Genomic DNA, 27,946 nt, shown 5'->3' on the forward strand with positions numbered 1-27,946 from the left:
GCCCAAGCTGCGCACTGACAGATACAAAAAGTCGTTTGTACCAAAAAGCATTCTGCTTTTCAATCATCTATCATCACTATAACTTCTAGCTTTAAGTTTGATGATACCTGTAGGTGATGGTTCATGATAGGGATGGTGACAAGCTGATATCGCATGTACACAATAGCAAAGTAACATTTTATATGAAATAACCTATGCAATATTTCTTGTTAATATTTTAATGTTTTTTTTTTTTTTTTACAACTACTAAGGAGCTCTAAAGCCAAAACGAATTTCATTTTGTATTACATTTTGTATAACAATTTGACGACTAAAGTATCTTATCTTATCTTATCTTATCTTATCTTAGGTAGTGTTCCTTGTCTTCCGTGGTGTAACGGCTAGTGTTCCTGGTCCTCCGTGGTGCAGCGGCTAGTGTACCTGGTCTTCCGTGGTGTAGCGGCTAATGTTCCTGGTCTTCTGTGGTGTAACGTCTGAGGTTCCTTGTCCTCTGTAGTGTAGTGGCTAGTGTTCCTGGTTTTCCGTGGTGTAGCGGCTAGTGTTCCTGTTCTTCCTTGGTTTAGCAGCTAGTGTTCCTGGTCTTCCGTGGTGTAGCAGGTACTGTTCCTGCCGTGTGTAGCGCCTAGTATTCCTGGTCTACCGTGGTGAAGCGACTAGAGTTCCTTCTCTTCCGTGGTGAGGTGGCAAGTGTTCCTTGTCCTCCGAGGTGTAGCAGCTTGTGTTCCTGGTCTTTCGTTGTGTAGCGGCTGGTGTTCCTGGTCTTCTTTGCTGTAGTGGTTAGTCTTTCTCTTCTTCCGTAGTGAAGTGGGTAGTGTTCCTGGTCCTCCGTGGTGAAGAGGCTAGTGTTCTTGGTATTCCGTGGTATAGCTGTTAGTATTCCTTGTCCTCCGTTGTGTAGAGATTAGTGTTCCTGGTCTTCTGTGGTGTAGTGGCTAGTGTTCCTTGTCTTCCGTGGTGTTTGTTCATGGTCCTCCGTGGTGTAGTGGCTAGTGTTCCTGGTCTTCCTTAGTTTAGCGGCTAGTGCTCTTGGTCCTCTGCGTTGTAGTGCTTAGTGAACCTGTTCTTCCGTTGTGTAACGGCTAGTGTTCCTGGCCTTCCGTGGTGAAGCGGCTAATGTTCATGGTCTTGGGTGGTCTAGCAACTGTTCTTCCATGTCTTCTGTGGTGAAGCGGCCAGTGTTCCTGGTCCTCTGTGGTGAAGCTGTTCGTTTTCCTGGTCCTCCCCGTGCTAGCAGCTAGTATTACTGGTCCTCCTTGTTGTAGTGGCTAGTGTTCTTGGTCTTCCGTGGTGTAACGGCTAGTGTTTCTGGTCTTCCATGGTGTAGCGGATAGTGTTTCTGGTCGTCTGTGGTGTAACGGCTAGTGTTCCTGGTCCTCCGTGGTGTAGCGGCTAGTGTTTCTGGTCCTCCGTGGTGTTGCGGTTTGAGTTCCAGTTCCTTCGTGGTGTTATGGCTAGTGTTCCTGGTCCTCGGTGGTGTAGCGTCTAGTGTTCGTGGTCTTCCGTGGTAAAGCTACAAGTGTTCCTGTTCTTCCGTGGTTTAGTGGCTAGTGTTCCTGGTCTTCTGTGGTGAAGTAGGTAGTGTTCCTAGTCCCCCGTGTGTAGCGGCTAGTGTTACTGGTCTTCCGTGGTGAAGCGGCTAGTGCTCCTTCTCCGTGTTGAAGTGGTTAGTGCTCCTCGTCCTCCGTGGTGTAGCGGCTAGTGTTCCTGATCTTCTGTGATGTAGCGGCTGGTGTTCCTGATCCTCCGTGGTGTAGCGGCTAGTCTTCGTGTACTTCCTTGGTGAAGTGGCTAGTGTTCCTAGTCCTCCGGGTTGAAGAGGCAGGTGTTCTTGGTCTTCCGTGGTGTAGCGGTTCGTGTTCCTGGTTCTCCGTGGTGAAGCGGGTAGTGTTCTTGGTCTTCCGTAAAGTAGCGACAAGTGTTCCTGGTTTTCTGGGGTGAAGCGACTAGTATTCTTGGTCCTCCGTTGTGTAATGGCTAGTGTTCTTAGACTTCGGTGGTGTAACAGTTAGTGTTCTTGGTCTTCCGTGGTATACCGGGTAGTGTTCTTGATCTTCCGTGGTGTAGCAACTAGTGTTCCTTTTCCTTCATGGTGTAGGGACTAGTGTTCCTTTTCATCCGTGATGTAGCGGCCATTGTTCTTCGTCTTCAGTGGTACAGCGGCTAGTGTTCTAGTCCACCTTGGTGAAGCGTATAGTGTTCCTGGTCTTCCGGGGTGTAGCGGCTAGTTGTCCTGGTTCTTTGTGGTGTAGCTTCTAGCATTCCTGGTCACCCGTGGCGAAGCGGCTAGTGATCCTGGTCTTCCGTGGTGAAGCGGCTAGTGTTCCTGGTCTTCCTTGGTGAAGTGGATGTTGTTCCTGGTCCTCTGTAGTGTAGTGGCTAATGTTCCAGGTCCTCCGTGGTGCAAGGGTTGGTGTTCCTGGTCTTTCCTGATGTAGTGGCTAGTGTTCCTGGTCCTTCGTGGTTTAGCGGTTAGTGTTCTGGTCTTCCGTGGTGAAGCGCGTAGTGTTCCTGGTCCTCAGTAGTGTAGGGAATGATGTTAACGGTTTTCTGTGGTGAAGCGACTAGAATTCTTTGTCCTCCGTTGCGTAGTGGCTAGTATTCTTAGTCTTCCGTGGTGTAGCAGTTAGTGTTCCTGGTCTTCTGTGGTATAGTGGGTAGTGTTCTTGGTCTTCCGTGGTGTAGCAGCTAGTGTTCCTTGTCCTCCATGGTGTAGATAGTAGTGTTCCTTGTCATCCGTGGTGTAGCGGCTATTGCTCTTGGTCTTCAATGGTGAAGCGGCTAGTGTTCTAGTCCTCCTTGGTGTAGCGTATAGTGGTCCTGGTCTTCCGGGGTGTAGCGGCTAGTTGTCCTGGTCTTTTGTGGTGTAGCTTCTAGTATTCCTGGTCACCCGTCATGAAGCGGATAGTGCTCCTGGTCTTCCGTGGTGAAACGGCTAGTGTTCCTGGTCTTCCTTGGTGAATTGGATAGTGTTCCTTGTCCTATGTAGTGTAGTCGCTAATGTTCCAGGTCCTCCGTGGTGTAGCGGGTAATTTTCCTGGTCTTTCCTGGTGTAGCGGTTAGTGTTCCTGGTCCTGAGAAGTATAGCGGTTAGTATTCTGGTCTTCCGTGGTGAAGCGGGTAGTGTTCTTGGTCTTCCGTAATGTAGCGACTAGTGTTCCTGGTTTTCTGTGGTGAAACGACTAGTATTCTTGGTCCTCCGTTGTGTAGTGGCTAGTGTTCTTAGTCTTCCATAGTGTAACAGTTAGTGTTTCTGGTTTTGTTCCTGGTCTTCCTTGGTACAGTGGGTAGTGTTCTTGGGATTTCTTGGTGCACCATGGTGTAGAGCCTAGTGTTCCTTGTCATCCGTGATGTAGCGGGTATTCTTCTTAGTCTTCAGTGGTGGAGCGGCTATTGTTCTAGTCCTCCTTGGTGTAGAGCATAGTGTTCCTGGTATTCCGAGGAGTAGCGGCTAGTTGTCCTGGTCCTTTTTTGGTGTAGCTTATAGTATCCCTGGTCACCGGTAGTGAATCGGCTAATGTTCTTGGTCTTCCATGGTGAAGCGGCTAGTGTTCCTGGTCTTCCTTGGTGAAGGGGATAGTGTTCCTGGTCCTCTGTAGTGTAGTGGCTAAAGTTCCAGGTCTTCTGTGGTGTAGCGGCTAATGTTCTTGGTGTTTCCTGGTGTAGTGGCTAGTGTTCCTGGTCCCTCGTCGTTTAGCGGTTAGGGTTCTGGACTTCCGTGGTGAAGCGGGTAGTGTTCCTGGTCTTCCGTAATATAGCGACTACTGTTCCTGGTTTTCTGGGGTGAGGCAACTAGTATTCTTGGTCCTCCGTTGTGTAGTGGCTAGTGTTCTTAGACTTCCGTTGTGTAACAGTTAGTGTTCCTGGTCTTCCTTGGTATAGCGGGTAGCGTTCTTGGTCTTCCGTGGTGTAGCAGCTAGTGTTCCTTTTCCTCTATGGTATAGAGACTAGTGTTCATTGTCATCCGTGGTGTAGCGGCTATTGTTCTTGGTGTTCAATGGTTAAGCGGCTAGTGTTCTAGTCCTCCTTGGTGTAGCGTATAGTATTCCTGGTCTTCCGGGATGTAACGGCTAGTTGTCCTGGTTCTTTGTGGTGTAGCTTCTAGGATTCCTGGTCACCCTTGGTGAAGCGGCTAGTGTTCCTGGTCATCTTTGGTGAAATGGATATTGTTCCATGCCCTCTAAAGTGTAGTGGCTAATGTTCCAGGTCCTCCGTGGTGTAGCGGCTAGTGTTCCTGGTCTTTCCTGGTGTAGCGGCTATTGTTCTAGGTCCTTCGTAGTTTAGCGGTTAGTGTTCTGGTCTTCCGTGGTGAAACAGGTATTGTTCCTGTTCTTCCGTAATGGAGCGACTAGTGTTCCTGGTTTTCTGTGGTATAGCGATTAGTATTCTTGGTCCTCCGTTGTGTAGTGGCTAGTGTTCTCAGTCTTCCGTGGTGTAACAGTTAGTGTTCCTAGTATTCCGTGTTATAGTGGGTAGTGTTCTTGGTCTTCCGTGGTGTAGCCGCTAGAGTTCCTTGTCCTCCATGGTGTAGAGACTAGTCTTCCTTGTCATCCGCGGTGTAGTGGCTATTGTTCTTGGTCTTCAGTGATGAAGCGGCTAGTGTTCTAGTCCTCCTTAGTGTAGCGTATAGTGTTCCTGGTCTTCCGGGGCGTAGCAGCTAGTTATTCTGGTCCTTTTTGGGTGTAGCTTCTAGTATTGCTGGCCACCCATGGTTTATCGCCTAGTGTTCCTGGTCTTCCGTGGTGAAGCGGCTAGTATTCCTGGTCTTCCTTGGTGAAGTGGATAGTGTTCCTGGTCCTCTGTAGTTCAGTGGCTAATGTTCCAGGTCCTACCTGGTGTAGCGGCTAGTGATCCTGGTCTTTCCTGGTGTAGCGGCTAGTGTTCCTGATCCATCGTGGTTTAGCGGTTAGTGTTCTGGTCTTCCGTGATGAGGCGGGTAGTGTTCCTGGTCTTCCGTAATGTAGCGATTAGTGTTCCTGTTTTTCTGTGCTAAAGAGACTAGTATTCTTAGTCCTCCGTTATGTAATAGCTAGTGTTCATTGTCTTCCGGTGTGTAGGGGTTAGTGTTCCTGGTCTTACGTGGCATAGCGGGTAGTGTTCTTAGGATTCCGTGGTGTAGCAGCTAGTGTTCCTTGTCTTCCAAGGTGTAGAGACTAGTGTTCCTTGGTATCCGTGGTGTCGCGGCTATTGTTCTTGGTCTTTAGTGTTGAAGCGGCTAGTGTTCTAGTCCTCCTTAGTGTAGCGTATTGTGTTCCAGGTTTTACGGGGTGTAGCGGCTAGTTATCCTGGTCCTTTCTGGTGTAGCTTTTTGTATTCCTGGTCACCCGTAATGAAGCGTCTAGTGTTCCTGGTCTTCCGTGGTGAATCGGCAGGTGTTCCTGGTCTTCCTTGATGAAGTGCATAGTGTCCCTGGTCCTCTGTAGTGTAGTGGCTAATGTTCCAGGTCATCCGTGGTGTAGCAGTTAGTGTTCCAGGTCTTTTTTGGTGTAGCAGCTAGTGTTCCTGGTCCTTAGATGTCTATCGGTAAGTGTTTTAGTCTTCCGTGGTGAAGCGGGTAGTGTCCTTGGTCTTCCGTAATGTAGCGACTAGTGTTGCTGGTTTTTTGTGGTGAAGCGACTAGTATTCTTATTCCTCCGTTGTGTAGTGGCTAGTGTTCTAGTCCTCCTTGGTTAGCGTATAGTGTTCCTGGACTTACATGGTGTAACGTCTAGTTGTCCTAGTCATTTTTTGGTATAGCTTCATGTATTCCTGGTAACCCGTGGCGAAGCAGCTAGTGTTCCTGGTCTTCTGTGGTGAAGCGGCTAGTGTTCCTGGTCATGCTTGTTGAGGTGGATAGTGTTCCTGGTCATGCTTGTTGAGGTGGATAGTGTTCCTGGTCCTATGTAGTGTAGTGGCTAATGTTCCTGGTCCTCCGTGGTGTTGCGGCTAGTGTTCCTGGTCTTTCCTGATGTAGCGGTTAGTGTTCCTGTTCCTTCATGGTTCAGTGGTTAGTGTTCTGTTCTTTCGTGGTAAAGCAGGTAGTGTTTCTGGTCTTCCGTAATGTAGCGACTAGTGTTCCTTGTTTTCTGTGGTGAGGCGAGTAGTATTTTTGGTCCTCCGTTGTGTAGTGGCTACCGTTCTTAGTCTTCCGTGGTGTAAGAGTTAGTGTTCTTGGTCTTCCTTGGTAAAGCGGGAAGTGTTCTTGATCTTCCGTGATCTAGCAGCTAGTGTTACTTGTCCTCCATGGTGTAGACACTAGTGTACCTTGTCATCCGTGATGTAGCGGGTATTCTTCTTGGTCTTCAGTGGTGGAGCGGCTAGTGTTCTAGTCCTCCTTGGTGTAGAGCATAGTGTTCCTGGTTTTCCGGGGAGTAGCGGCTAGTTGTCCTGGTCCTTTTTTGGTGTAGCTTATAGTATCCCTGGTCACCGGTAGTGAATCGGCTAGTGTTCTTGGTCTTCCATGGTGAAGCGGCTAGTGTTCCTGGTCTTCCTTGGTGAAGGGGATAGTGTTCCTGGTCCTCTGTAGTGTAGTGGCTAATGTTCCAGGTCTTCTGTGGTGTAGCGGCTAATGTTCCTGGTGTTTCCTGGTGTAGTGGCTAGTGTTCCTGGTCCCTCGTGGTTTAGCGGCTAGTGTTTTGATCCTCCGTGGTGAAGCGGGTAATGCTCCTGGTCTTCCGTAATGTAGTGACTAGTGTATCTGGTTTTCTGGGGTGAGGCAACTAGTATTCTTGGTCCTCCGTTGTGTAGTGTCTAGTGTTCTTAGACTTCCTTTGTGCAACAGTTAGTGTTCCTGGTCTTCCTTGGTATAGCGGGTAGTGTTCTTGGCTTTCCGTGGTGCAGCAGCTAGTGTTCATTGTCCTCCATGGTGTAGAGACTAGTGTTACTTGTGATCCATTATTTAGCGGCTATTGTTCTTGGTCTTCAGTGGTAAAGCGGCTAGTGTTCTAGTCCTCCTTGGTGTAGCGTATAGTGTTCCTGGTCTTCCAGGTTGTAGAGGGTAGTTGTCCTGGTTCTTTGTGGTGTAGCTTCTAGTATTCCGTGTCACCCGTTGTGAGGCGGCTGTTGTTCATGGTCTTCCGTGGTGAAGCGGATAGTGTTCCTGGTCTTCCTTGGTGAAGTTGATAGTGATCCTACTCCTCTGTAGTGTAGGGGCTAATGATCCAGGTACTCCGTGGTGTAGCGGCTAGTGTTCCTGGTCTTCCCTGGTGTAACGGCTATTGTTCCTGGTCCGTCGTGGTTTAGCGGTTAGTGTTTTAGTCTTCCGTGGTGAACCTGGTAGTGTTCCTGGTCCTCCGTAATATAGCGACTAGTGTTCCTGGTTTTCTGTTGTATAGCGACTGGTATTCTTGGTCCTATGTTGTGTAGTGGTTTTTGTTTTCAGTCTTCCGTGGTGTAACAGTTAGTGTTCCTGGTATTCCATGGTATAGCGGGTAGTGTTCTTGTTCTTCCGTGGTGTAGCCGCTAGTGTTACTTGTCCTCCATGGTGCAGAGACTAGTGTTCCTTGTCATCCGTGGTGTAGCGGCTATTGTTCTTGGTCTTCATTGAAGAAGCGGCTAGTGTTCTATTCCTCCTCAGTGTAGCGTATATTGTTCCTGGTCTTCCAGGGTGTAGCAGCTAGTTATTCTGGTCCTTTTTCGGTGTAGCTTCTAGTATTGCTGGCCACCCATGTTTAAGCGGGTAGTGTTCCTGGCTTTCCTTAGTGAAGTGGATAGTGTTCCTGGTCCTCTGTAGTGTAGTGGCTAATGTTGCAGGTCCTCCGTGGTGTAGAGGCTAGTGTTCGTCTTGGTCTTTCCTGGTGTAGCGGCTAGTGTTCCTGGTCCTTCGTGGTTTAGCGGTTAGTGTTCTGGTCTTCCGTGATGAAGCGGGTAGTGTTCCTGGTCTTCCGTAATGTAGCGATTAGTGTTCCTGTTTTTCTGTGCTAAAGAGACTAGTATTCTTAGTCCTCCGTTGTGTAGTAGCTAGTGTTCATTGTCTTCCTGTGTGTAAGGGTTAGTGTTCCTGGTCTTACGTGGCATAGCGGGTAATGTTCTTAGGATTCCGTGGTGTAGCAGCTAGTGTTCCTTGTATTCCATGGTGTAGAGACTAGTGTTCCTTGGCATCCGTGGTGTCGCGGCTATTGTTCTTGGTCTTTAGTCGTGAAGCGGCTAGTGTTCTAGTCCTCCTTAGTGTAGCGTATTGTGTTCCAGGTCTTCTGGGGTGTAGCGGCTAGTTGTCCTGGTCCTTTCTGGTGTAGCTTTTAGTATTCCTGGTCACCCGTAATGAAGCGGCTAGTGTTCCTGGTCTTGCGTGGTGAATCGGCAAGTGTTCCTGGTCTTCCTTGATGAAGTGGATAGTGTCCCTGGTCCTCTGTAGTGTAGTGGCTAATGTTCCAGGTCCTCCGTGGTGTAGCAATTAGTGTTCCAGGTCTTTTCTGGTGTAGCAGCTAGTGTTCCTGGTCCTTAGATGTCTATCGGTAAGTGTTTTACTCTTCCATGGTGAAGCGGGTAGTGTCCTTGGTCTTCCGTAATGTAGCGACTAGTGTTGCTGGTTTTCTGTGGTGAAGCGACTAGTATTCTTATTCCTCCGTTGTGTAGTGGCTAGTGTTCTAGTCCTCCTTGGTTAGCGTATAGTGTTCCTGGAATTACATGGTGTAACGTCTAGTTGTCCTAGTCATTTTTTGGTATAGCTTCATGTATTCCTGGTAACCAGTGGCGAAGCAGCTAGTGTTCCTGGTCTTCTGTGGTGAAGCGGCTAGTGATCCTGGTCATGCTTGTTGAGATGGATAGTGTTCCTGGTCCTCTGTAGTGTAGTGGCTAATGTTCCTGGTCCTCCGTGGTGTTGCGGCTAGTGTTCCTGGTCTTTCCTGATGTAGCGGTTAGTGTTCCTGTTCCTTCATGGTTCAGTGGTTAGTGTTCCTGTCTTTCGTGGTAAAGCAGGTAGTGTTTCTGGTCTTCCGTAATGTAGCGACTAGTGTTCCTTGTTTTCTGTGGTGAGGCGAGTAGTATTTTTGGTCCTCCGTTGTGTAGTGGCTAGCGTTCTTAGTCTTCCGTGGTGTAAGAGTTAGCGTTCTTGGTCTTCCTTGGTAAAGCGGGAAGTGTTCTTGATCTTCCGTGGTCTAGCAGCTAGTGTTACTTGTCCTCCATGGTGTAGACACTAGTGTACCTTGTCATCCGTGATGTAGCGGGTATTCTTCTTGGTCTTCAGTGGTGGAGCGGCTAGTGTTCTAGTCCTCCTTGGTGTAGAGCATAGTGTTCCTTGTTTTCCGGGGAGTAGCGGCTTGTTGTCCTGGTCCTTTTTTGGTGTAGCTTATAGTATCCCTGGTCACCGGTAGTGAATCGGCTAGTGTTCTTGGTCTTCCATGGTGAAGCGGTTAGTGTTCCTGGTCTTCCTTGGTGAAGGGGATAGTGTTCCTGGTCCTCTGTAGTGTAGTGGCTAATGTTCCAGGTCTTCTGTGGTGTAGCGGCTAATGTTCCTGGTGTTTCCTGGTGTAGTGGCTAGTCTTCCTGGTCCCTCGTGGTTTAGCGGCTAGTGTTTTGGTCCTCCGTGGTGAAGCGGGTAATGCTCCTGCTCTTCCGTAATGTAGTGACTAGTGTTCCTGGTTTTCTGGGGTGAGGCAACTAGTATTCTTGGTCCTCCGTTGTGTAGTGTCTAGTGTTCTTAGACTTCCTTTGTGCAACAGTTAGTGTTCCTGGTCTTCCTTGGTATAGCGGGTAGTGTTCTTGGCTTTCCGTGGTGCAGCAGCTAGTGTTCATTGTCCTCCATGGTGTAGAGACTAGTGTTACTTGTGATCCGTTATGTAGCGGCTATTGTTCTTGGTCTTCATTGGTGAAGCGGCTAGTGTTCTAGTCCTCCTTGGTGTAGTGTATAGTGTTCCTGGTCTTCCAGGGTGTAGAGGGTAGTTGTCCTGGTTCTTTGTGGTGTAGCTTCTAGTATTCCGTGTCATCCGTTGTGAGGCGGCTATTGTTCCTGTCTTCCGTGGTGAAGCGGATAGTGTTCCTGGTCTTCCTTGGTGAAGTTGATAGTGTTCCTGCTCCTCTGTAGTGTAGGGGCTAATGTTCCAGGTACTCCGTGGTGTAGCGGCTAGTGTTCCTGGTCTTCCCTGGTGTAACGGCTATTGTTCCTGGTCCGTCGTTGTTTAGCGGTTAGTGTTCTAGTCTTCCGTGGAGAACCTGGTAGTGTTCCTGGTCCTCCGTAATGTAGCGACTAGTGTTCCTGGTTTTCTGTTGTATAGCGACTCGTATTCTTGGTCCTCCGTTGTGTAGTGGTTAGTGTTTTCAGTCTTCCGTTGTGTAACAGTTAGTGTTCCTGGTATTCCATGGTATAGCGGGTAGTGTTCTTGTTCTTCCGTGGTGTAGCCGCTAGTGTTACTTGTCCTCCATGGTGCAGAGACTAGTGTTCCTTGTCATCCGTGGTGTAGCGGCTATTGTTCTTGGTCTTCATTGATGAAGAGGCTAGTGTTCTACTTCTCCTCAGTGTAGCGTATATTGTTCCTGGTCTTCCAGGGTGTAGCAGCTAGTTATTCTGGTCCTTTTTCGGCGTAGCTTCTAGGATTGCTGGCCACCCATAATTAAGCGGCTAGTGTTCCTGGCTTTCCTTAGTGAAGTGGATAGTGTTCCTGGTCCTCTGTAGTGTAGTGGCTAATGTTGCAGGTCCTCCGTGGTGTAGCGGCTAGTGTTCGTCTTGGTCTTTCCTGGTGTAGCGGCTAGTGTTCCTGGTCCTTCGTGGTTTAGCGGTTAGTGTTCTGGTCTTCCGTAGTGAAGCGGGTAGAGATCCTGGTCTTCTGTAATGTAGCGATTAGTGTTCCTGGTTTTCTGTGGTAAAGCGACTAGCATTCTTGGTCCTCCGTTGTATAGTGGATATTGTTCTTAGTCTTCCGGTGTGTAAGGGTTAGTGTTCCTGGTCTTACGTGGCATATCAGGTAGTGTTCTTAAGCTTCCGTGGTGTAGCATTTAGTGTTCCTTGTCCTCCATGGTGTAGAGACTAGTGTTCCCTGGCATCTGTGGCGTAGCGGCTATTGTTATTGGTCTTTAGTGGTAAAGCGGCTAGTGTTCTAGTTCTCCTTAGTGTAGCGTATAGTGTTCCAGGTCTTCCGGGGTGTAGCGGCTAGTTATCCTGGTCCTTTGTGGTGTAGCTTCTAGTATTCCTGGTCACCCGTCATGAAGCGGCTAGTGTTCCTGGTCTTGCGTGGTGAGTCGGCTTGTGTTCCTGGCCTTCCTTGGTGAAGAGGATAATGTTCCTGGTCCTCTGTAGTGTAGTGGCTAATGTTTCAGGTCCTCCGTGGTGTAGCGGTTTTTTTGGTGTAGGTCATTTTTGGTGTAGCAGCTAGTGTTCCTGGTCCTTCGAGGTCTAGCGGTAAGTGTTCTGGTCTTCCGTGGTGAAGCGGGTAGAGTTCCTGGTCTTCCGTAATATAGCTACTTGTATTCCTGATTTTCTGTAGTGAAGCGATTAGTATTCTTATTCCTCCGTTGTGTAGTGGCTAGTGTTCTTAGTCTTCTGTGGTGTAAGAGTTAACTGTTTCTGGTCCGTCGTTGTTTAGCGGTTAGTGTTCTGGTCTTCCGTGATGAAGCGGGTAGTGTTCCTGGTCTTCCGTAATGTAGCGATTAGTGTTCCTGTTTTTCTGTGCTAAAGAGACTAGTATTCTTAGTCCTCCGTTGTGTAGTAGCTAGTGTTCATTGTCTTCCGGTGTGTAAGGGTTAGTGTTCCTGGTCTTACGTGGCATAGCGGGTACTGTTCTTACGATTCCGTGGTGTAGCAGCTAGTGTTCCTTGTATTCCATGGTGTAGAGACTAGTGTTCCTTGGCATCCGTGGTGTCGCGGCTATTGTTCTTGGTCTTTAGTGGTGAAGCGGCTAGTGTTCTAGTACTCCTTAGTGTAGCGTATTGTGTTCCCGGTCTTCCGGGGTGTAGCGGCTAGTTATCGTGGTCCTTTCTGGTATAGCTTTTTGTATTCCTGGTCACCCGTAATGAAGCGGCTAGTGTTCCTGGTCTTCCGTGGTGAATCGGCAGGTGTTCCTGGTCTTCCTTGATGAAGTGGATAGTGTCCATGGTCCTCTGTAGTGTAGTGGCTAATGTTCCAGGTCATCCGTGGTGTAGCAGTTAGTGTTCCAGGTCTTTTTTGGTGTAGCAGCTAGTGTTCCTGGTCCTTAGAGGTCTAGCGGTAAGTGTTCTGGTCTTCCGTGGTGAAGCGGGTAGTGTCCTTGGTCTTCCGTAATGTAGCGACTAGTGTTGCTGGTTTTCTGTGGTGAAGCGACTAGTATTCTTAATCCTCCGTTGTGTAGTGGCTGGTGTGCTAGTCCTCCTTGGTTGGCGTATAGTGTTACTGGACTTACATGGTGTAGCGTTTAGTTGTCCTAGTCATTTTTTGGTATAGCTTCATGTATTCCTGGTCACCCGTGGTGAAGCAGCTAATGTTCCTGGTCTTCTGTGGTGAAGCGGCTAGTGTTCCTGGTCATGCTTGGTGAGGTGGATAGTGTTTCTGGTCCTCTGTAGTGTAGTGGCTAATGTTCCTGGTCCTCCATGGTGTTGCGGCTAGTGTTCCTGGTCTTTCCTGATGTAGCGGTTAGTGTTCCTGTTCCTTCATGGTTCAGTGGTTAGTGTTCTGGTCTTTCGTGGTAAAGCAGGTAGTGTTTCTGGTCTTCCGTAATGTAGCGACTAGTGTTCCTTGTTTTCTGTGGTGAGGCGAGTAGTATTTTTGGTCCTCCGTTGTGTAGTGCCTAGCGTTCTTAGTCTTCCGTGGTGTAAGAGCTAGTGTTCTTGGTCTTCCTTGGTAAAGCGGGAAGTGTTCTTGATCTTCCGTGGTCTAGCAGCTAGTGTTACTTGTCCTCCATGTTGTAGACACTAGTGTACCTTGTCATCCGTGATGTAGCGGATATTCTTCTTGGTCTTCAGTGGTGGAGCGGCTAGTGTTCTAGTCCTCCTTGGTGTAGAGCATAGTGTTCCTGGTTTTCCGGGGAGTAGCGGCTAGTTGTCCTGGTCCTTTTTTGGTGTACCTTATATCATCCCTGGTCACCGGTAGTGAATCGGCTAGTGTTCTTGGTCTTCCATGGTGAAGCGGCTAGTTTTCCTGGTCTTCCTTGGTGAAGGGGATAGTGTTCCTGGTCCTCTGTAGTGTAGTGGCTAATGTTCCAGGTCTTCTGTGGTGTAGCGGCTAATGTTCCTGGTGTTTCCTGGTGTAGTGGCTCGTGTTCCTGGTCCCTCGTGGTTTAGCGGCTAGTGTTTTGGTTCTCCGTGGTGAAGCAGGTAATGCTCCTGGTCTTCCGTAATGTAGTGACTAGTGTTCCTGGTTTTCTGGGGTGAGGCAACTAGTATTCTTGGTCCTCCGTTGTGTAGTGGCTAGAGTTCTTAGACTTCCGTTGTGCAACAGTTATTGTTCCTGGTTTTCCTTGGTATAGCGGGTAGTGTTCTTGGCTTTCCGTGGTGCAGCAGCTAGTGTTCATTGTCCTCCATGGTGTAGAGACTATTGTTACTTGTGATCCGTTATGTAGCGGCTATTGTTCTTGGTCTTCAGTGGTGAAGCGGCTAGTCTTCTAGTCCTCCTTGGTGTAGCGTATAGTGTTCCTGGTCTTCCAGGGTGTAGAGGGTAGTTGTCCTGGTTCTTTGTGGTGTAGCTTCTAGTATTCCGTGTCACCCGTTGTGAGGCGGCTATTGTTCCTGGTCTTCCATGGTGAAGCGGATAGTGTTCCTGGTCTTCCTTGGTGAAGTTGATAGTGTTCCTGCTCCTCTGTAGTGTAGGGGCTAATGTTCCAGGTACTCCGTGGTGTAGCGGCTAGTATTCCTGGTCTTCCCTGGTGTAACGGCTATTGTTCCTGGTCCGTCGTGATTTAGCGGTTAGTGTTCTGGTCTTCCGTGGTGAAACTGGTAGTGTTCCTGGTCCTCCGTAATGTAGCGACTAGTGTTCCTGGTTTTCTGTTGTACAGCGACTCGTATTCTTGGTCCTCCGTTGTGTAGTGCTTAGTGTTTTCAGTCTTCCGTGGTGTAACAGTTAGTGTTCCTGGTATTCCATGGTATAGCGGGTAGTGCTCTTGTTCTACCGTGGTGTAGCCGCTAGTGTTACTTGTCCTCCATGGTGCAGAGACTAGTGTTCCTTGTCATCCGTGGTGTAGCGGCTATTGTTCTTGGTCTTCAGTGATGAAGCGGCTAGTGTTCTAGTCCTCCTCAGTGTAGCGTATATTGTTCCTGGTCTTCCAGGGTGTAGCATCTAGTTTTCCTGGTCCTTTTTCGGTGTAGCTTCTAGTATTGCTGGCCACCCATGGTTAAGCGGGTAGTGTTCCTGGCTTTCCTTAGTGAAGTGGATAGTGTTCCTGGTCCTCTGTAGTGTAGTGGCTAATGTTGCAGGTCCTCCGTGGTGTAGAGGCTAGTGTTCGTCTTGGTCTTTCCTGGTGTAGCGGCTAGTGTTCCTGGTCCTTCGTGGTTTAGCGGTTAGTGTTCTGGTCTTCCGTAGTGAAGCGGGTAGAGATCCTGGTCTTCTGTAATGTAGCGATTAGTGTTCCTGGTTTTCTGTGGTAAAGCGACTAGCATTCTTGGTCCTCCGTTGTGTAGTGGATAGTGTTCTTAGTCTTTCGGTGTGTAAGGGTAAGTGTTCCTGGTCTTACGTGGCATAGCAGGTAGTGTTCTTAAGCTTCCGTGGTGTAGCATTTAGTGTTCCTTGTCCTCCATGGTGTAGAGACTAGTGTTCCCTGGCATCTGTGGCGTAGCGGCTATTGTTATTGGTCTTTAGTGGTTAAGCGACTAGTGTTCTAGTTCTCCTTAGTGTAGCGTATAGTGTTCCAGGTCTTCCGGGGTGTAGCGGCTAGTTATCCTGGTCCTTTGTGGTGTAGCTTCTAGTATTCCTGGTCACCCGTCATGAAGCGGCTAGTGTTCCTGGTCTTGCGTGGTGAGTCGGCTTGTGTTCCTGGTCTTCCTTGGTGAAGAGGATAGTGTTCCTGGTCCTCTGTAGTGTAGTGGCTAATGTTTCAGGTCCTCCGTGGTGTAGCGGTTTTTTTTGGTGTAGGTCTTTTTTGGTGTAGCAGCTAGTGTTCCTGGTCCTTCGAGGTCTAGCGGAAAGTGTTCTGGTCTTCCGTGGTGAAGCGGGTAGTGTTCTTGGTCTTCCGTAATGTAGCTACTCGTATTCCTGATTTTCTGTTGTGAAGCGATTAGTATTCTTATTCCTCCGTTGTGTTGTGGCTAGTGTTCTTAGTCTTTTGTGTTGTAACAGTTATTGTTTCTGGTCTTCCGTGGTATAACGGGTAGTGTTCTTGGTCTTCCGTGGTGTAGCAGCTAGTGTTCCTTGTCCTCCATGGTGTAACGACTAGTGTTCCCTGTCATCCCTGGTGTAGTGACTTTTGTTCTTGGTCTCCAGTGGTGAAGCGGCTAGTGTTCTAGTCCTCCTTGGTTAGCGTACAGTGTTCCTGGACTTACATGGTGTAGCGTCTAGTTGTCCTAGTCATTTTTTGGTATAGCTTCAAGTATTCCTGGTAACCCGTGGCGAAGCACCTAGTGTTCCTGGTCTTCTGTGGTGAAGCGTCTAGCGTTCCTGGTCATGCTTGGTGAAGTGGATAGTGTTCCTGGTCCTCTGTAGTGTAGTGGCTAATGTTTGTGGTCCTCCGTGGGGTTGCGGCTAGTGTTCCTGGTCTTTCCTGGTGTAGCGTTTAGTGTTCCTGGTCCTTCGTGGTTTAGCGGTTAGTGTTCTGGTCTTCCGTGGTGAAGCAGGTGGTGTTCCTGGTCTTCCGTAATGTGCGACTAGTGTTCCTTGTTTTCTGTGGTGAGGCGAGTAGTATTTTTGGTCCTCCGTTGTGTAGTGGCTAGCGTTCTTAGTCTTCCTTGGTGTAAGAGTTAGTGTTCTTGGTCTTACTTGGTAAAGCGGGAAGTGTTCTTGATCTTCCTTGGTGTAGCAGCTCGTGTTACTTGTCCTCCATGCATGTCCTCCATGGTGTACCTTGTCATCCGTGATGTAGCGGCTATTCTTCTTGGTCTTCAGTGGTGTAGCGGCTAGTGTTCTTGGTTTTTCGTGGTGTAGTGGGTAGTGTTCCTGGTTCTTCGTAGTTTAGCGTTTAGATTCTGGTCTTCCGTGGCTAAGCGGTTGTGTTCCTGATCCTCCGTAATGTAGTGACCAGTGTTCCTGGTTTTCTGTGTTGAGGCGACTAGTATTCTTGGTCCTCCGCTGTGTAGTGGCTAGTGTTCTTGATCTTCCGTGGTGTAACAGTTAGTGTTCCTGGTCTTCCGTGGTATAGCGGGTATTGTTCTTGGTCTTCCGTGGTGTAGCAGCTAGTGTTCCTTGTCCTCCATGGTGTGGAGACTAGTGTTCCTTGTCATCCGTGGTGTAGCGGCTATTGTTCGTGGTCTTCATTGGCTAAGCGGCTAGTGTTCTAATCCTCCTTGGTGTAGGGAATTGTGTTCCTGGTCTTCCGAGGTGTAGCGGCTAGTTCTCTTGGTCCATTTGGTGTAGCTTCTAGTATTACTGGTCACCCGTGGTGAAGCGGCTAGTGTTCCTGGTCTTCCATGGTGAACCGGTTAGTGTTCCTGGTCTTCCTTGGTAAAGTGTATAGTGTACCTGGTCCTCTGTAGTGTAGTGGCTAATGTTCCTGGTCCTCCGTGGTGTAGCGGCTAGTGTTCCTGGTCTTTTCTGTTGTAGCGGCTAGTGGTCCCTCATGGTTTAGCGGTTAGTGTTATGGTCTTCCCTGGTGAATCGGGTAGTGTTCCTGGTCTTCCGTAATGTAGCGACTAGTGTTCTTGGTTTTCTGTGTTGAAGCGACTAGTATTCTTGGTCCTCCGTTGTGTAGTGGATAGGGTTCTTAGTCTTCCATGGTGTAACAGTTAGTGTTCCTGGTCTTCCGTGGTATAGTGTGTAGTATTCTTGGTCTTGCGTGGTGTAGCAGCTGGTGTTCCTCTTCGTCCATGGTGTATAGACTAGTGTTCCTTGTCATCCGTGGTGTAGCGGCTATTGTTCTTGGTCTTCAGTATTGAAGCGGATAGTGTTCTAGTCCTCCTTGGTGTTGTGTATATTGTTCCTGGTCTTCAGAGGTGTAACGGATAGTTGTCCTGGTCCTTTGTGGTGTAGCTTCTAGTATTCCTGGTCACCCATGGTGAAGCGGCTAGTGTTCCTGGTCTTCCGTGGTGAAGCGGCAAGTGTTCCTGGTCTTCCTTGGTGAAGTGGATAGTGCTCCTGGTCCTCTGTCGTGTAATGGCTAATGTTCCAGGTCCTCCGTGGTGTAGCGACTAGTGTTCCTGGTTTTCTGTGGTGAAGCAACTAGTATTCTTGATCCTCCGTTTCGTAGTGGCTAGTGTTCTTATTCTTCCGTTGTGTAACAGTTAGTGTTCCTGGTCTTCCTTGGCATACCGGGTAGCGTTCTTGGTCTTTCGTGGTGTAGCAGCTTGTGTTACACGTCCTCCATGGTGTAGAGACTAGTGTTCCTTGTCATTTGTGGTGTATCGGCAATTTTTCATGGTCTTCAGTGGTGAAGCGGCTAGTGTTCTAGTCCTCCTTGGTATAGCGTATAGTGTTCCTGGTCTTCTGGGTTGTAGCGGCTAGTTGTCCTGGTCCTTTTTTGGTGTAGCTTCTAGTATTCCTGGGCACCCGTGGTGAAGCGGCTAGTGTTCCTGGTCTTCCTTGGTGAACCGGCTTGTGTTCCTGGTCTTCCTTGATGAAGTGGAAAGTGTTCCTGGTCCTGTGTAGTGTAGTGGCTAATGTTCCAGGTCCTCCGTGGTGTAGCGGCTATTGTTCCTCGTCTTTCCTGGTGTAGCAACTAGTGTTCCTGGTCCTTCGTGGTTTAGCGGTTAGTGTTCTGGTCTTCCGTGGTGAAGCGGGTAGTGTTTCTGGTCTTCCGTAATGTAGCGAGTAGTATTCCTGGTTTTCTGTGTCGAAGCGATTAGTATTCTTGGTCCTCCGTTGTGTAGTGGCTAGTGTTCTTAGTCTTCCGTGGTGTAACAGTTAGTGTTCCTGGCCTTCCTTGTTATCGCGGGAAGTGTTCTTCGTCTTCCGTGGTGTAGCAGCTGGAGTTCTTACTCCTCCATGGTGTAGAGACTAGTGTTCCTTGTCATCCGTGGTGTATCGGCTATTGTTCTTGGTCTTCAGTGGTGAACTGGCTAGTGTTCTAGTACTCCTTGGTGTAGCGTATATTGTTCCTGGTCTTCCCGGTGTAGTGGCTACTTGTCCTGGTCCTTTTTTGTTGTAGCTTCTAGGACTCCTGGTCACCCTTGGTGAAGCAGCTAGTGTTCCTGGTCTTCCGTGGTGAAGCGGCTAGTGTTCCTGATCTTCCTTGGTGAAGAGGATAGTGTTCCTGTTCCTCCGTAGTGTAGTGGCTAATGTTCCAGGTCTTCCTTGGTGCACCGCCTAGTGTTCCTGTTCTTTCCTGGTGTACCAACTAGTGTTCCCGTTCCTTCGTGGTTTAGCGGTTAGTGTTCCTGGTCTTCTGTGGTGAAGCGGCTAGTGTTCTTGATCCTCCTTGGTGAAGTGTTTAGTGTTCCTGGTCCTCCTTAGTGTGGTGGCTAATGTTCTAGGTCCTCCGTGGTGCAAGCGGCTAGTGTTCCTGGTCTTTCTTGGTGTAGCGGCTAGTGTTCCTGGTCCTTCGTGGTTTAGCTGTTAGTGTTCTGGTCTTCCGTGGTGAAGCGGGTAGTGTTCCTGGTCTTCCGTAATGTAGCGACTAGCGTTCCTGGTTTTCTGTGTTGAAGCGACTAGTTTTCTTGGTCCTCTGTTGTGTAGTGGCTAGTGTTGTTAGTCTTCCATGGTGTAACAGTTAGTGTTTCTGTACTTTCTTGGTATAGCGGGTAGTGTTCTTGGTCTTCCGTAGTGAAGTACCTTGTGTTCTTTGTCCTCCATGGTGTAGAGACTAGTGTTCCTTGTCATGCGTGGTGTAGCGGCTGTTGTTCTTGGTTTTCAGTGGTGAAGTGGCTAGTGGTCTAGTCCTTGGTGTATTGTATAGTGTTTCTGGTCTTCCAGTGTGTAGCAGCTAGTTGTCCCGGTCCTTTTTTGGTGTAGTTTCTAGTATTCCTGGTAACCCGTCTTGAAGCGGCTAGTGTTCCTGGTCTTCCGTGGTGAAGCGACTAGTGTTCCTGATCTTCCTTGGTGAAATGGATATTGTTCCTAGTCCTCTGTAGTGTAGTGGCTCATGTTCCAGGTCCTCCGTGGTGTAGCGGCTAGTGTACCTCGTCTTTCCTGGTGTAGCAGCTAGTGTTCCTGGTCCTTCGTGGTTTAGCGATTAGCGTTCTGGTCTTCCGTTGTGTAGCTGGTAGTGTTCCTGGTCCTTCGTGGTGTAGTGATTAGTGTTCAGGCCTTCCGTGGTGAAGCGGGTAGTGTTCCTGGTCTTCCGTAATGTAGCGACTAGTTTTCTTTGTTTTCTGTGGTGAAGCGAATCGTATTCTTGGTCTTGCATTGTGTAGTGGCTTATGTTCTTAGTCTTCCGTGGTGTAACAGTTACTGTTCCTAGTCTTCCGTGGTATAGCGGGTAGTGTTCTTGGTCTTCCATGGTGTAGCAGCTAGTGTTCCTTGTCCTCCATGGTGTAGAGACTAGTGTTCCTTGTCTTCCGTGGTGTAGCGGCTATTGTTTTTGGTCTTCAGTGCTGAAGCGGCTAATGTTCTAGTCCTCCTTGGTGTAGCGTATAGTGTTACTGGTCTTCCGGGGTGTAGCGGCTTGTTGTCCTGGTCCTTTTTTGGTGTAGCTTGTAGTATTCTTGGTCACCCGTGGTGAAGCGGCTAGTGTTGCTGGTCTTCCGTGGTGAAGCTGCTAGTGTTCATGGTTACCCGTGGTGAAGTGGATAGTATCCCTGATCCTTCGTGGTTTAGCGGCTAGTTTTCCTGGTGTCTCCTGGTGTAGTACTTAGTTTTCCTTCTCTTACGTGCTGTAACGGCTAGTGTTCTTGTCCTCCGTGGTGGAGCGGCTATTGTTCCTGGTCCTCCGTGTGTAGAGGGTAGTATTCTTGGTCGACCGTTTTGAAGGGGCTAGTGTTGCTTCTCCGTGGTGGAGTGGCTAGTGTTCCTTGTCCTCCCTGGTGTAACGGCTAGTGTTCCTGGTCCTCTATAAAGTGGTTGGTCTTCCTGGTCCTCTATATAGTGGCTGGTCTTCCTGGTCGTCCGTAGTGTAGTCGCTAGTCAATGTGGCCTTCCGTGGCGAAGTGGCTAGTGTTCCTGGTCCTCCATAGTGAAGAGGCTAGTCTTCTTGGTCATCCGTAGTGCAGCGGTTAGTGTTCCTTGCCCTCCGCGGTGTAGAGACTAGTGTTCCCGGTCTTCCGTGGTGTAGCGGTTAGTGTTCCTTGTCCTCCGTGGTGAAGCGGTTATTGTTCCTGGTCCTTCGTGGTGTAGAGGCTAGTGTTGTTGGTCTTCCGTGGTGAAGCGGCTAGTGTTCCTTCTCCTTCTTGGTGAAGTGACTAGTGTTCCGTGTCCTCCGTTGTGTAGCGGGTAGTGTTTCTGGTCTTCCTTGGTATACCACCTAGTGTTCCTGGTCATCCGTTATGTAGCAGTTAGTGTTCCTTGTTTTCCGTGATGAAGCGGATACTGTTCCTAGTCCTCCGTGGTGTAGTGGCTAGTGTTCTTGGTCTTTCGTGTTGTAACGGCTAATTTTCTTGGTCTTCCGTGGTGTAGCGGGTAGTGTTCTTGGTCTTCCGTGGTGTAGCAGCTAATGTTCCTTGTCCTCCATGGTATAGAAACTAGTATTCCTTGTCATCCGTGGTGTAGTGGCTAGTGTTGTTCGTCTTCCATGGTGAAGCGGCTAGTGTCCTTGGTTCTCCGTAGTGTAGCGGTTAGTGTCCCTGGTCTTCCGTGGTTTAGTGGCTAGTATTCCTGGTCCTTTTATGGTGTAGCTGCTAGTATTCCTGGTCACCCGTGGTAAAGCGGCTAGTGCTTCTGTCATCCGTTTTCTAGTGGCTAGTGTTCCTGGTCTTTCGTGGTGCAGTAGCTAGTGTTGCTAGTCTTCCTTAGTGTAGCAGCTTGCGTTCCAGGTCTTTTGTGGTGAAGTGAATAGTGTTCCTGGTCCTCCGTAGTGTAGCGGCTAGTGTTTTTGGTCCTCTGTGGTGTAGCGGCTAGTGTTCCTGGTCTTCCGTGGTGAAGTGGATAGTGTTCCTGGTCCTCCTTGGTGTAGTGGCTAGTGTTTCTGGTCCTCCGTGGCGTAGCGGCTAGTGTTCCTTGTCCTCTGTGGTGTAGCAGCTAGTGTTCCTTGTCCTCCGTGGTGTAGACTAGTGTTCCTGGTCTTCCGTGGTGAGGCGGCTAGTGTTCCCTGTTTTCAGTGGTGAAGTGGATAGTGTTCCTCGTCCTCCATGGATTTGTGGCTAGTGTTCCTGGTCCTCTGTGGTGTAGTGGCTAGTGTTCCTGGTCCTCCGTGGTTTAGCGGTTAGTGTTCCTGGTATGGTATTCTGTGGTGAAGCGGCTAGTGTTCCTGGTCTTCGGTGATGTAGCGACTAGTGTCTCTGATTTTCCATGGTGAAGCGACTAGTGTTCCTGTTCCTCCCTGGTGTAGTGGTTAGTGTTCTTAGTCTTCCATGGAGTAACGGCTAGTGATCCTGGTCTTCTTTGCTCTAGCGGGTAGTGTTCTTGGCCTTCCGTGGTGTTGCAGCTGGTGTTCCTCGTCCTCCATGGTGTAGAGACTAGTGTTCCTTAACATCCGTGGTGAAGCGGCTAGTGTTCTTGGTCCTCCATGGTGTAGCTGTTAATGTTCCTGGTCTTCCGTGGTGTAAAGACTAGTGTTCCTGGTCCTTTGTGGTGTAGCTGCTAGTATTCCTAGTCACCTGTGGTAAAGCGGCTAGTGTTCCTGGTCTTCCTTGGTGAAGCGGCTAGTGTTCCTTGTCACCCTTGGTGAAGTGGATAGTGTTTCTGGTCCTCTGTGGTGTAGTGGTTAGTGTTCCTGGTCTTTTGGGGTGTAGTTGCTAGTGTTCCTGGTCTTCCGTGGTGTATTGGATAGTGTTAATTGTCCTTCTTGGTGTAGCGACTAGTGTTCCTGGTCCTCCGTGGTATAGCAGCTAGTGTTCCTGGTCATTCGTGGTGTAGCGGCTAGAATTCCCGGTCCCCTATGGTGTATCGGTTAGTGTTCCTGGTCTTCCGTGCTGTAGCGGATAGTATCCCTGGTCTTCCGTTGGGTAACGGGTAGTGTTCCTGGTCTTTTGTGGTGTAGCCGCTAGTGTTCCTGATCGTCCGCGGTGTAGCAGCTAGTGTTCCTGGTCTTCCGTGCTGTAGCGGCTAATGTTCCTGGTCTTCCGTGGTGTAGTAGGTAGTGTTCCCTGTCTTTCGGGGTGTAACGGCTAGTTTTCCTTGTCTTCCGTGGTGCAGCAGCTAGTGTATCTGGTCTTCCGGGGTGTAGTGGCTAATGTTCTTGGTCTTTCGTGGTGTAACGTTTAGCGTCCCTGGTTCTCTGTGGTGTAGTCTCTTGTGCTCCTGGTGTAATGGCTAGTGTTCCTATTCTTCCGTGGTTTAGCTGCTAGCGTTCCTGGTCTTCCTTGGTGTAACAGGTACTGTTCCTGGTCCTCCGTGTGTAGTGGAAAGTATTCCTGGTTTTCCGTGGTGAAGCGATTAGCGTTCCTTCTCCGTGGTGAAGTGGCTAGTGTTCCTTGTCCTCCATGGTGTAGCAGTTAGTGTCCCTCGTCTTTTGTAGTGTAGCAGGTAGTGTTCCTAGTCCTGGTTTTCTGTGGTGAAGCTGCTAGTGTTCCTTCTCATTGTTGAAGCGGCTAGTTTTCCATGTCCTCTGTGGTGTAGCGGTTAGTGTTTCTGGTCTTATGTTGAGTGGCGGCTGGATGTTCCTGTTCCTCCTTGGTGTTGCGGATAGTTTTCGTCGTCTTCCGTGGTGAAGTGGCTGGTGTTCATGGTCCTCCGTGTTGAAGAGACTAGTGTTCCCAGTCTTCTGTGGTGTAGCAGCCAGTGTTCCTTGTCCTCCGTGGTGAAGCGGTTAGTGTTCCTGGTCCTCCGTAGTGTAACGGCCAGTGTTCCTGGTCTTCTGTGGTGAAGCGGCAAGTGTTCTTGTTCTACATGGTGTGGCAGCTAATGTTCCAGGTCTTGGTGTTCTTGGTCATACGTGATGTAGAGACTAGTGTCCCCGCTATTCTGTTGTGTAGCAGCTAGTGTTCTTGGTCCTCCATGGTGAAGCTGATAGTGTTCCTGGTCTTCCGTGGTGTATTGGCTAGTGTCCCTGGTCCTACGAGGTGTAGAGGCTAGTGTTCCTGGTCTTCCGTGGTATAAAAGCTAGTGTTCCTTGTCCTCCTTGGCGTACAGACTAGTGTTCCTGGTCTTCCTTGGTGTAGAGGCTAGTGTTCATGGTCTTCCCTGGTGAAGCGGCTGGTGTTCTTGGTCTTCCGTGGTGTAGCAGCTAGTGCTCCTTGTCCTCCGTGATGTAGAGACTAGTGTTCTTGGTCTTCCGCGGCAAAGTGGATAGTGTTCTTCGTCCTCCGTGGTGTAGCGGGTTGTGTATCTGGTCCTCCCTAGTGTAGCGGCTAGTGTTCCTGGTGTTCTGTGCTGTAGCGGTTAGTGTTCTTGGTCCTCCGTGGTTTAGCGGTTAGTTTTCCTGGTTATCCTTGGTGAAGCGGCTAGTGTTCTTGGTCTTCCGTGGTGTAACAGTTAGTGTTCCTTGTCCTTCATGGTGTAGAGACTAGTGTTCCTTGTCATCCCTAGTGAATCGGCAAGTGTTCTTGGCCCTCCATGGTGTAGCAGTTAGTGTTCCTGGTCTTCTGTGGTGTAGCGGCTAGTGTTCCTGGTTCTTTGTGGTGTAGCTGCTAGTATTCATTGTCGCTCGTGGTGAAGTGGCTAGTGTTGTTGGTCTTCCGTGGTGAAGCTGCTAGTGTTCCTGGTCACCCGTGGTAAAGCGGCTAGTGCTTCTGTCATCCGTTCTCTAGTGGCTAGTGTTCCTGGTCTTTCGTGGTGTAGTAGCTAGTGTTTCTAGTCTTCCTTGATATAGCAGCTTGTGTTCCAAGTCTTTTGTGGTGAAGTGAATAGTGTTCCTGGTGTAGCGGCTAGTGTTTTTGGTCCTCTGTGATGTAGCGGCTAGTGTTCCTGGTCTACCGTGCCGTAGCGGACAGTGTTCCTGGTCTTGCTTTTTTGATTTAGTAGCTAGTGCTCCTTGTCCTCCGTGGTGTAACGGCTAGTGTTCCTGGTCTTCCGTGGTGCAGCGGCTAGTGCACCTGGTTTTCCATGGTGTAGCGGCTAATGTTCCTAGTCTTCCCTTGTGTAACGCCTAGTGTTCTTGGTCCTCCATGGTGTAGCGGCTACTCTTCCAGGTCTTCCGTGGTGAGGCGGCTAGTGTTCCTGGTCTTCCTTGGTGTAGCGGCTAGTGTTCTTGGTCTTCTGTGGTGTAGCTGCTATCATTCCTTGTACTCCCTGGTATAGAGACTAGTGTTCCTTGTCATCCGTGGTATAGCAGCTACAGCTCCTGGTTTTCCTTGGTGAGGCGGCTAGTGTTCCTTCTCCTCCGTGGTGAAGTGGCTAGTGTTCCGTGTCCTCCTTGGTGTAGCTGGTAGTGCTCCTAGTCTTCTATGGTGTAGCGGTCGGTGGTCCTGGTCCTCCGTGGTGTTCCCGGAAGACCAGGAACACTAGTCTCTACACCACGGAGGACAGGGAACACTAATCGATACACCACGGAAGACCAAGAACACTAGCCTCTTCAACACGGAGGACCAGGAAAACTAGTCACTTCACCACGGAAGACCATGAAGACTAGCCGCTACACCACGGAGGATCAGGACCACCGGCCGCTACACCACAGAAGACAAGAAACACTAGCCGCTACACCACGGAGGACAAAGAACACTAGCCACTTCACCTCGGAGGAAAAGGAACACTAACCGCTTCACCATGGTCTTCCGTGGTGTAGCGGTTAGTGTTCCTTGTCCTCCGCGGTATAGCGGCTAGTGTTCGTGGTCTTCCGTGTTGTAGAGACTAGTATTCCTAGTCTTCCGTGGTGTAGCGGCTAGTGTTCCTTGTATTCCGTGGTGAACCGGCCAGTGTTTCTGGTCTTCCCTGTTGTTGAAACTAGTGTTTCTGGTCTTCCGTGGTGTAACGTCTAGTGTTCATGATCCTCCTGGTGTAGTAGCTAGTGTTCCTGGCCTTCCATGGTGTAGCGGCTAGTGTTCCTGTTCCTTCGTGGTTTAGCGGCTAGTGTTCCTGGTCCTCAATGTTGGAAAGGCTTGTGTTCTTGGTCATCCGTGGTGTAGCGGTTCGTGTTCCTTGTCCTCCGTGGTGTGGAGACTAGTGTTGCTGGTCTTCCGTGGTGTAGCGGCTAGTGTTCTTGGTCCTCCGTGGTGAAGAGACTAGTGTTTCTGGTCTTTCGTGGTGTAGCGTCTAGTGTTCCTGGTCCTCCGTGGTGTAGCGGCTAGTGTTCCTGGTCTTCCGTGGTGAAGTGGATAGTGTTTCAGGTCCTCCGCGGTGTAGCGGCTAGTGTTCCTTGTCCTCCTTGATGTAGTGGTTAGTGTTCCTGGTTTTCTGTGGTATATCGACTAGTGTTCTTGGTATTCCGTTGTGTAGCAGCTAGTGTTTCTGGTGTAGAGACTAGTATTTCCGGTCTTTGATGGTGTAGCGGCTAGTGTTCCTGGTTCTCCATGGTGAAACTGCTGGTGCTCCTGGTCGTCCGTGGTGAAGATGATAGTGTTCCTGATCCTCCAAGGTGTACCGGCTAGTGTTCTTGGTCCTCCGTGGTGTATCGGCTAGTGTTCCTGCTCTTCCGTGGTGTAGAGGCTAATGTTCCTGGTCTTCCGTGATATAGCAGCAAGTGTTCCTGGTTCTCCGTAGTGAAGCGGCTGGCGTTCCTGTTCCTCCGTGGTGTAGTGGTCCTCTTTGGTGTAGTGGTTAGTGTTCTTGGTCTTCTGTGGTGTAGCGGTTAGTGTTTCTTGTCCTCCGTGGTATAGAAACTAGTGTTTCCAGTCTTCCCTCGTTGTGTAGAGACTAGCGTTTCTTGTCATCCGTGGTGTAGCGGCTAGTGTTCCTGGTCTTCCGTGGTGCATCGGTTAGCGTACCTGGTCTTCACTGGCGTAGCGATTAATGGTCCTGGTCTTCCGTGGTGTAACGTCTAGCGTTCCTGGTCCTCTTTGGTGTAGTGGCTAGTGTTCTTGGTCTTCTGTGGTGCAGCGGTTAGTGTTTCTTGTCCTCCGTGGTGTAGAAACTAGTGTTTCCGGTCTTCCTCCGTGGTGGAGAGACTAGTGTTCCTTGTCATCCGTGGTGTAGCGGCTAGTGTTCCTGGTCTTCCGTGGTGCATAAGCTAGTGTTCTTGGTACTCCGTTTGTAGCAGCTAGTGTTCCTGTTCTTCCGGGGCGTAACGGCTAGTGTTCCTGGTCCTTCGCGGTGTAGCAGCTAGTATTCCTGGTTCCCCGTGGTGTAGCGGTTAGTGTTCCTGGTCTTCCGTGCTGTAGCGGCTAGTGTTCCTGATCTTCCGTGGGGTAACGGGTAGTGTTCCTGGTCTTCCTTGGTGCAGCGACTAGTGTACCTGGTCTTCCGTGGTGTAACGTCTAGCGTTCCTGGTCCTCCATGGTGTAGTGGCTAGTGTTCCTGGTGAAGCGGCTAGTGTTCCTGGTCCTCCATGGTGTAGCGGCTAGTGTTCCTGGTCTTCCATGGTGTAGTAGCTAGTGTTCCTTGTTTTCCGTGGTGTAATGGCTAGTGCTCCTGGTCTTCCTTGGTGCAGCGGCTAGTGTACCTGGTCTTCCGTGGAGTAACGTTTAGCGTTCCTGGTCCTCCATGATGTAGTGGCTAGTGTTTGTGGTATTCTGTGTTGTAACGGATAGTGTTCCTGGTCTCCCTTGGTGTAGCAGGTATTGTTCCTCGTCCTCCGCGTGTAAAGGCTAGTATTCCTGGTCTACCTTGGTAAAGCGGCTAGTGTTCCTTCTCTTTCGTGGTGAAGTGGCTAGTGTTCCTTGTCCTCCGTGGTGCAGCGTCTAATGTTCCTGGTCTTCCGTGGTGTAGCGGCTGGTATTCCTGGTCCTCCTTGGTGTAGCGGCAAATCTTCGTGGTCTTACACGGTGAAGTGGCTAGCGTTCCTCCTCTTCCTTGGTGAAGAGGCCAGTGTTCTTAGTCTTCCGTGATGTAGCGGTTAGTGTTTCTTGCCCTCCGTGGTGTAGAGAATAGTGTTCCCGGTCTTCCGTGGTGTAGCGGCTAGTGTTCTTGGTCTTCCTTGGTGAAGCGGCGAATGTTCCTGGTCCTCCGTGGTGTAGAGGCTAGTGATCCTTGTCCTCCGTGGTGTAGCGGGAAGTGTTCTTGGTCTTCCGTGGTGTAGCGGCTAGTGTTCCTGGTCGTCCGTGATATAGCGGCTAGTTTCCTGGTTTTCAGTGGTGAAGCGATTAGCGTTCCTGGTCCTCCATGGTGTAGTGGCTAGTGTTATTGGTCTTCCTTGGTGTAACGGCTATTGTTCCTGGACTTCCGTGGTGTAGCTGTAGTGTTCCTGGTCTTTCGTGGTGTAGTAGCTAGTGTTCCTTGTCCTCCGTGGTGTAGAGACTAGTGTTCCTTGTCATCCGTGGTGTAGCGGCTAGTGTTCCTGGTCTTCCGTGGTGAATGGGCTAGTGTTCTTGGTCCTCCGTGGTATAGCAGTTAGTGTTCCTGGTCTTCCGTGGTGTCGCGGCTAGTGTTCCTGGCCCTTTGTGGTGTAGCTGCTAGTATTCCCGGTCCACCATGATAAAGCGGCTAGTGTTTCTGGTCTTCCGTTCTGTAGGGGATAGTGTTCCTGGTCTTCCGTGGTGTAGTATCTAGTGTTCCTGGTCTTCCGTGGGGTAACGGGTAGTGTTCCTGGTCTTTCGTTGTGTAGCGGCAAGTGTTCCTGGTTCTCTGTGTCGTAGCGGCTAGAATTCCTGGTCTTCCGTGCTGTAGCGGCTAGTGTTCCTGGTCTTCCGTGGAGTAGTAGCTACTGTTCCTTGTCTCCTGTGGTGTAACGGCTATTGTTCCTGGACTTCCGTGGTGTAGCTGTAGTGTTCCTGGTCTTTTGTGGTGTAGTAGCTAGTGTTCCTTGTCCTCCGTGGTGTAGAGACTAGTATTCCTTGTCATCCGTGGTGTAGCGGCTAGTGTTCCTGGTCTTCCGTGGTGAATGGACTAGTGTTCTTGGTCCTCCGTGGTGTAGCAGTTAGTGTTCCT

Source organism: Panulirus ornatus, chromosome 18 (genome assembly GCF_036320965.1).
Source record: "Panulirus ornatus isolate Po-2019 chromosome 18, ASM3632096v1, whole genome shotgun sequence".
In the NCBI taxonomy this organism is placed as follows: domain Eukaryota; kingdom Metazoa; phylum Arthropoda; class Malacostraca; order Decapoda; family Palinuridae; genus Panulirus; species Panulirus ornatus.